Below are 9,811 nucleotides of genomic sequence, written 5' to 3' on the forward strand. Positions count from 1 at the left end.
AGCATCAAGATGCCATTAAATCTAAAACATTTATGTCTGTGTTTTTAATAATAGGCTGGGCTGTCCATTAAGTTAAATCTCCAAATATCTTAAGGTATTTTTGACATTGCAATTTTGAAGGCAATAAAAGAGGGGAATTCATAAAAAGTATTTTTTCATCTAAAAGCCAAACCCAGTACTGAAGACTGTCCCTTTACATAGCAATTACACTTGCTCCTGGCAATCAAAAAATCCTCTTATTTCTATCAAATGGGATTAATGTTTAAATGGATAGTTTGCCTACTAATGAAGGACTTTTAAATCTCTTAACTGGGCTCTTAACTGCTTCTTCACAGTAGTATTGTTACCAGAGTGCTTTTTCTGAAATATTATGACTACCAGATTGACTCTAAAATGGTAATGATCCAGCAACAAAAATGAACTCAAGGGAAGATAAACTGACATGCAATATCGGATCCCATTTAATGATCCATCTCTGATGACAGATAACTATGTATTTCAGAGAAAGAAGAAGTTCTACACATGAAAACAAGGAATAGCTCTTTCCAGTATTGCTGGTGGGTTTATTTTCAAAGTAGAGTGATTCTATCTTGTGTGGTTGGGGGTTGTTTTTAAGAAAAAAATCCATCAGTCTACAGTATCACCATGAATCTGAAGGAATGGTCAAGTTCAAGAGCATTTGAGGCAACAAGTTCCCAAGAAACTACATGCCCTTATGTGTCTATATTTGGTTCTTAAATCTAGCTGCCTTTACCAGCTCCTTGTTTGAACCAGCTATTCCTACCTTATGAGGAGGCAGGAATACTACCACTCCTTCCATACTTCCATTCCTTAGTTTTAGTTTCAGTAAGAAAGCAGTGTGTCCAACCTCATCCATTCTTAGGCAGCAGTCACGGTCACTCTTCAAAACTGTTATCTACTTAGTTTTCCTGTTTTAAGAACAGGGATAAAAATTTTCTATACCTACATTGATCTGAGACCACCCAGGACACCCCTCCTCCTCCTCCTTTCTCCCCCCCTCAAGCTGCTGCCAGGCTGTGGCTGTGGCTGTGGCAGTGACAGTGACAGTGGGGGGAACAGCTGTGCCTTTGGGGAGGAGAGGGTCCCAAGTGGACTAATCCCAGTGTTTTTGCCCATAATGCTCAGCATAAAATGACTCCTAAAAGAGCCTTCTTTGGTGTTTTGTTTCTTTGGGGTTTTGCTTGTTTGTTTGTTTGGTGGGGTTTGTTGTTAGGTTTTGTTTGTTTTGGATTGGAGTTTTCTTGTTTGTAATTGCTTTGTGGGTTGCTGGTGTTCCTACATCCTGTTTTCTTGCTGAAAAAGAACATTTTTCATCAAAACCTGATGCCTTCTCCTGCCTCCCTGAGTAGGACTGGCTTGGCTCCTCCAAGGGTTTGGGTTTTTGTGGACTGTCACCGGGACCCTGAACTCGAGTAACCCAATCTGCTGCCAAGTGCAGAAAAGTTTGGGACTTTTCTGGTTGAAATGTAACTACTGAGGAGTGCAAGTTCTTTATGTATGTATTGAGTCATATCTTTGAATATCTTTACATATTTGTATTTAAGACACCACCGTTATCATTACTAGTTATCTTATTAAACTGATTTTAGTGGGTTTTTCCAACCTTAAAATCTGTCTCCCTTGTTTCCCTTTTATCTTTTCCTGGGAGGGTAGTGGGGCAACAGAGAGCATCTGTCACCTGATTATTGGCTAAAGCTGTGACACTTTTTGAAGTAAGACTTGTGTTAGATAGTTGTTCTGGATCTCCTCTAGCCAGTCCCTGTATTCTTTACCCACCTTCATTCTTTCCATTACACCAGAGTGTCCAGCTGTCTTTCCAGCAGTAGTTCTATCTCTAATGATCTATATGGTTAGCCTAGAGGTAACACCTCAGTGGAAAGCCAGTTTTGCCATCTAGGAAAACCACACTACTGTATTGTAATAGAGAGCATTACCCACTGAAAGCATTTTAAGGATGTCTATTCCCTTTTTCTCCTTCCCTGGAGGGCTCAAAGGCAGAAACCACTTGTGAAGTTCTTGCCATCCAGTTGGCTGACTTCCAAAACTGATCAATGAACTGCTTGTACAACAGATCAGAAGTTACCCCTGTTAGCCCAGGTATTGCTGGGCTGAATTTCAACTCTCATTTTCTCTATTCACCCCCAAAAGCAAGACAGCATCTTCCTCTTCCTAGCAGCTCTCCCCGTTATGCTCCTGTAGGCACCCTACACCCTCTCATCCCAGCTCTTCCTTCTGAGCCAACGCCACTGGCTTCCGAGGGCAAGATTTGATGAAGCAGCTGAGAGAGGTGCAAATGATTACCAGGAGCACGAGCAGGCATTACATGCAGGTCTGTGTCTACTCACTCAAGAAATCTTCTCCACTCATCTCTATAATACTTTCCCCTGCCATTTTCCATGAAGAAAGCACTTAAAGTTATTTCTTCTTTGCATTTAATGTTGCAGTGATGAGAAGAGAAATAAAGGTTTAAAGCTGTTGCTTCCCTTTTTCTTATTTCATTCCCTAGTGCCAACTAGGTGCACTGGCTGTGACACTGTTGGAGATGTGGAAGGAATTAACATAGGACAGAAAATAGCTCAAGCTCTATAATAAGGAAGACTCTCCATTCAAGTCACACATCAAAAGGAAAAAAAAAATAAAATCCACCAAACAAAAAGGAAACACACAACAAAACAAAACCATCTCCTAAAAAATCACAAATGCCATCCTTTTAGACACAAAAAAATAGTCAGTTTTATTGAAGACAAATTTTCATCTGCCCCAGCAAATCTGCCTGATATCCTCAAAAAAAAAATGTTTGGAGTGATGTAGTTACAAATTTCTCAGAAAGTTGCACTAAAACAAACCCTAGCACATTCCCAAATGGTTCCTTGGAGAGAGCCCTGTAGAAAATCTTCAGGAAAATTATTTGGAAATGCTGCATATTATACTCTATTATCTCAAAATGTGTGCCTAGTTTCATTTATTCTGTCTCAGCAAGCTTTACTATTTTTCACTGGAGCTCAAATTACTGCCTTTCTATCAGATGTGGAAGATTGCACATCAGTAAGTTAGATATTACAGCTTTAATATGTTGTTTCCAGCTTCCACCCTGGTGTTTCCTTGCCCTTTTCCTCTCCTCTCCCATAAAAAAACCCCAAAACACTCACCAGCAAAACAAACAAACAGAAAAAAACATACTTCACAGGTCCAGTCAGACCTACACTCCTTTAAGAATTTTTATATGCAGTAAATTCATATTCCCTGATGATGCAGTCTCTGTAAGACCTGCCTACTATCCAGCCTTGTGAAGATCCTGATGTCACTCCTTTGATTTGCTTCATCCTTCACAGGCCTGTAGCAAGCTCACCTTCCAATTTCATACAGACTGAACAACCTCAATATTTTATACTAGTAAGTCTCTGAAAAGGCTGCAGTTCTTCCACCTCACTGGCTCCCTACAGGGAAAAACCCTGAATGTCATTTGTCATCCAAAGCCACCTTTGCATCCATATAATGCTCTGTTCATTGGAAAGAGTAATCACCTGATACATGAAGTGAAACTGCTATATAGGCTACTGTCAGGCTACAGAAATGAGTTACAGGAAATTGATTTGAGACCACAAGGACATTTAAACATCATTCAAAGCCACATTAATTTCACAGCTGTTACTGTGAAAGGAAATTTTCATGCACTGCCTAGAGATGAGTTTTTCATGACAGCCAGTCCTGTAGGAGAGGAGATTAATCTCTCCCTGCTGGAGGGTACTATCAGTGCCCCATACATTGGGGCAACTGCCTCAGACTACTGCCTCAGATGTTACTAAACAACCCAGGGTGTCAACTCCCTACAGGTACCAGAACAGGCCATTTAATTTAGCATCAATGCCTACTTGAAGCTGGAGTTCCTCTAGCTGAGTGCTTTGACTTTCCTTGTGAGAAGCCTAGAGGCCTAAGCTTGGAGAATTCAGTCTATTCAGCAACACCTTCCAAATGCCAACACTTTGTCTGGTTTCATCTTCATGAGTTTACTGTCATTGCTCCATTTGTACAGAAACGTGGGAGGCAGCATTCACAAGTTTTCCAGAAGGTCAATGACTTTGATGATCACAGCATTTCCTTAACCATCTCACCTCTTTGGTAGCAAGTCTTGAGTTTTGCACCTTTAACTAGTTCTTATCTCTCAAGACAATAAGGGTTCAGAATTACATAAAATACTTCAGAATCTGCAAAATCCTACTTTGTTTTTCTAACTGAATTTATTATTTTATGGTGACATTTTTTTTTTTACAGTGCAATTGAAAGACTGTTTAGATCAAGCAGCCCACTCCTACCATTACACAAGTACCTTTGCTATCACTGTCAAGGGTTCTTTGATTAAAGTATACAGTTGTTATAATGCATAGATACTATTTTAACATGTAACTTACAAATGTCAAATCAAACACACACTTTGATGTGTGATGGCAAATTACTTTGTTTAAGATGTGTTTTCTTGGCTGTATTAAGACCAGAGACTCCTGTTATATCTCTTTATAACTCTGGCTATGCAATTTACTAGATGAGATTTTCAGTCTCCCTTTTATGGCAATTTTTCTACTGTTCTTTGGGTCATCGATGATGACAAGCAGACATTTGCAAAACATAGAATTCTCCAACAAAGAGCTGTCTACTACAAAAAAGGAGAAAAAAGCATGAAGTATGAAAATCAAAACTCTAATTAAATATGTTCTGCTTCCAAATCTTTATCTAAACTTTAATTTGACAAGTGTTCTTGGGAGTGCATGGCCCAAATGTTGTCCAGAATAAAACTAGTTTAGGTCAGTTCCAGACAGATCACAGTATCCAGGGTTTTATCTGCACAGGTTGCTTCATCTATAATAAAAAGAAATGGGTACAACTTTGTTCAAAACTTTAATCATCATACTCTAACAAAGTTCTATAATGCAGTGGTTTTCTGTTAGCTATTGTATAGTTATGTCATATCCACCAGAACCAAGAGGTATCAAACAGCAGATCATCAGTAAGAACATGTAAAGATATTTGCCTAGTTTTGTGCATGTTCTAACCTACAGAACTTGAGGAGATTCTGTTCAACTTCACACCAAACAGAAATGACCATATGCTCAACTTCACATCAAGCAGACAGCCGACAAATGTAGCTAAATACTTCCTGCAGTTGTGAAAGTTAGTTTGGGTTATTCTATTTTATTGTGTAAATTCATCTTGCATTGCTGATTTTAGTAAGATTTCACAACAGTAAGTCAATGTTTGTTGTCCTTATTCAGAATGATGAATCACTGTTGTCCACAAAAATAATTTTTTTTTAAAGTTCTTTAGAGCTTAGCATAAAAAACCTAAGGCTTAACCTGTAATCCATGTATGAACTTTTTGCCTGGAGGGAGAGAGCGTTTACATTTTACTTGCTTCATATTAGGTGAGAGGAGATTTGCCATGTAAGTAATACTGTGGGGTTTTTAGCCTCCCTGTTCTACCTGTCCCAAGAATAATAACTCTTGGGACACAGATATTTCACTACCACAACTATAGAAGCTCAAAACCCGGTGGGTCCTACAGCTGCCAGGCTGTTACAATAGGATTAAATTTGATTTATTCACAGATTTCAAAGCCAATAACAGCAAAGCAATCATTTTTACCCCTTTTATGCAGAATCAAAGCCACAGACTTTACCTAGCTGTTATTGTGCTTGTTGAATACTTTTTATCAAACTGAAATGGTTTGAAAAAAATTAATTGAATTTTAAGCCCCAGAGCTGATATTTATATTGTGGGTGAGGCCCAAATTGGGGTTTCATTTTACTTTTTTATTTACATCCTGGTAGAACAAGCTGCAGTAGCTTCCCCCTGCTAAACTTTGTACAAACAGAATGAGCAGAGCCTGGTCACACAAAGCTGATTGTTAAAAGAACATGACAAGGAAGTACAGGGATGGGGGAAAATGGGGAGATAGACAGGTTTACAGATGGAAGGATGAAAAGACAAAGACACAGATAACCACATTGCAGCACCTTCTATCCCTACTGTATGAACTACATAAGCATGTGCTAATACCTTAAAAATTCCTCTCCAACTTATCCCAGGCCACTCAGGAAATCGGTGACAGAGGACAGGTTGTGCAAGTGGCATGGGAAGAAAGGTGTCACCAAGAGCAGAGCTATGAAAGTAGCTGCGTAAATATCACAAGAACCCTTCTCTGTCCCAAAGTGTTCACACCCTGAAAGGGCAATTAACTTGAGAGCAAGGCAGGTATTCATCACACCTCCTGACAGCCTTTGGCATTGCTAGGTTTGGCCTTGCCTTCCAACTTTGAGCAGAAATTACATAGCAAAATCAGATACAAGTAAACTGGAGCTATGTATAGGATGGTATATATATAGGTAGGTAGTAGGAAATTACTGACATACACACACAGTTTTTTCTGTCCTAGGTTTTCATTTATCAGGTAAAATACCTGGCCAGTATCCAGTCGTATAAGTCTGAGATAGTTTATTACTACTGTAATTTTTTATTTTTTTTTAATCATAGTGGTGGTGATTGTGACTTCAATTAAGTTCAGAATTCTCCTCCTGCTAGCATATACCACATGAGATGAGGAAAAAAAATGCAGGGAAATTCTTCCTTTTCTGGGGAGCACATCAGTAGTGAATACAGTGCCTCTTGTCTCTGTGTTTTGTGACTGGCATAAAATCATTACCAGTAAAAATACACCAGGCAATTCCAAGGTGTGAAGGGATCTCTTACATATTTTCCAGATTAGTAGCACTTTTCTGCTCTGCCATATTAGCATCCACCTGACAGTGCAAGTCCAGGCAAGTAGCTGTCGGTGGGTTCCAGATGGCAGAGCGTAAGTACCTGTGCTCTGGCAGAACAAAAGGTAACTGAGAGCCATTAAAGGCACCTTTTGCTCTCTACTGATGAGATTAAGAAATTAAGTTATTTATGTTAGGATGATGCATGTGTTAAGCACTTTCAGCTAGATTAATATACATACCTCAGAGTCCAAACACTTCTGAGTGCTCAAGAAAAAAAAGAATTATCTCACTGGGGAAGCCATGCTACCCCCCCCACCTTCCTCAAAACTACATGGAGTTTAGCTCCAAGGCTTTTACACTTGGTTCAGTTGGTGTAACCCATGTCTGTGTACCGTCTAGCTGTAGGACTAGACAGCTTTGTTCCTTATCAGTTTGGAAAGTGAAGGGAGAGGTCTGAATGTAGTTCTCCTTTTCTCACCCCTTAAGACACGTATTATGAACACTCAGTCTTCTGCCGAGAACTGTTAATTGCATCCTTGGAAAACTAATGAGATTTTACAAATGTATTTCTGATGTTGTTAGTTTTTACTTGATGTTTGTATATAGCTTTTGTGAAGAAAGTTAACAGTGTTGTTATCTAGAGATAACAAACTCAGGTCTACTCTAAGAACAACCCAAAATTTAAATAGGAAGAAGAAGAAAAAAAAAATCACTGAGCAGAAGAACAAAACTGGCATTACTCATATTTGTAACACTATAATTTCACACAGAGCAACAGGCGACAATTTGTGCTGAAGGAATTAGGGCAGCACTATGAATAAATTGAAAACTCTTGTCTCTCTGTTGTGTCACATCTCTCCCGCCTTTACAGCAATCCTGTTAAATTAATACTAGTGGATCAGAGGGAGTGAACTCATGAGAAGGTTATCATCACATCATAGACTTTTTCTTCAGGGCTCAGAGCTGGTATTGCATGAGATCATGTATGAATAAAAACAAACCACTAGAAGTCTTGCCATCTGTGTCTCCCCTCCCCCTAGTTATTTCAGACAAAGTTATTTCCTTTTAATTACGCAGCTTAGTAGATGTAGAGATACAGTTTATCCTCCATGTAAATGCATATCCAAAGTTCAGTCCCAATTAGATCACAGGACAAAAATTAGTCTGTATGATTTTCCACAGATGGGTCACAAACTTTGAATCTACTGGTGAAAATTTGGGGGCTTTTATTGATGTGGGCTCAGGTGGGAGCATGAACAACCCCTTGTCAAGTTGTTGCACAAATGTTTTGCCATACAGCCTGCTTGAGCCAGTGGGCACAGAGCTGTTTTAGCATGATCACAAAATGACTGGCACAATGAGCAGGCAAGGCTGGTGACAGTTACTATTAGTCAGTAAAGACACAACCTGAATTAATATTATTATATTATTATATATATTATAATATTATTATATATACCTAAGTAGAGGTCAGTACAGATTAAAGTATAAGCCAATATATTTTAGAATATATTTAAATACTTGTGAACTCACCTTGAATGCAGGGGAGTATTATATGCCTCTATGGAGAGACAGAGATTAAAGAATTAATTCAGAGCAAGCTTGGGATAGAGCTAGAGTGAAATCTCCCAAGTTTTTAAGGTATTAGACAAGACACAAGATCATTTGTCAATGTGCTTGAGGCTAAGCCAGCTCTTGGGGATGGCATCTGACTGGGTGGCTGGCTGTCTGGCTGCTCCAGAAAGCACCAGTCCTACATCTCCTTTGCATCAACACTGGTGTTTATCTGGTCTCACAAGGAGCTGGCCCAGGCACCATGAGTCAGTGTTCACCTCTGGGAACATTTGGCCTGTGGGATGCAATGGCACGGTCTGAGAAATAAGACTGCTCCATTCAGCAGCACGTAGCCATTACAGCACCTCAAATGTAGTGCAAGAGTTTACCCGAAGTAAAAGGGCAGCTCCCTTATCTCATGGGGATGTTATAAAGAGGAACACAAAAATTATTTTGTACTCTGAGTCTCCAGTGAAGGCAGAGTTCCTCCAATGATTCAAAAAAAAAAACACCCCAATTTCTTTCTCCATTAAGAAGTCTGAAGAAAATGACAAGGATGTTCAACTATTTACACTTTTGATCCAAATAATTATCATCCAGAGTTCTTTGTAAATACATATACCAAGAAGAAGGTCTAGAAGAAACTCTTCTAGGTTGACAGAATACTCATTGGGTTTCTGGGGCACTTCAGCCTGCTGAGTCACCAGGACACCAACGGAAAGGAAGCACTGAGGAGACCTAATGCAGCTTTCAACTAAATAATCAACCGGTTTCTTCCTGAGCAGGCTGGCTTATGAGATGAGGCCAGGAAGGAAAGGACTCCTAAGGTTACAGAAATTAAGTCATTTATACCTCCTATAAAATTCCTTGAAAATGGATACATCCATGTCTGGATACATCCAAAATTAAAAGATTTTTTTCTCTCCACCATGAGAACACCAAACCAGAGCCCTAAACATCACTCCCTGCAAGCTATAAGACTTTCTTCCAGTTTTCTGAAGTTTTCAGTAGCTGAAAGCCCTGACTGAACTTCACCACCACCCCTTGGTAGGGAAGTGCTTCAGTGCCTGGGCCCATTGAAGGATACAATCAGTGCTTTGAGTAAATTCTGGAGGGTGGGATGGAAGGAAAGGTCAGGGGAAAGGCATGTGACAGTGTTTGCTCAGAAATTGAAATTACTGCAATTATTAACACTAGATCAAACTCTGAAGAACCACTGGAAAGCCTAATGAATTGAACAGCATAAGATTATGTTTGCTGTAGATAAGAAGATGAAGAGGTGCTTTTGGAGGTACAATTTAAAATTGCTCGTACATGTTGATTTCTAAACAAGTTGTAGTTCCTTACAAAAAGTTTAAGCAGGATGCTCTGTATTTTAACAAGGATCTTTGGATGATGTGCAGAAGTGCAACTGAGGTGCTGGTATGTACTAGGAAGCAGATGAAAATATGATAAAATATTGCAAAGCTAACATATACATACGTT

This window comes from Calypte anna, chromosome 2 (assembly GCF_003957555.1).
Source record: "Calypte anna isolate BGI_N300 chromosome 2, bCalAnn1_v1.p, whole genome shotgun sequence".
NCBI lineage: Eukaryota > Metazoa > Chordata > Aves > Apodiformes > Trochilidae > Calypte > Calypte anna.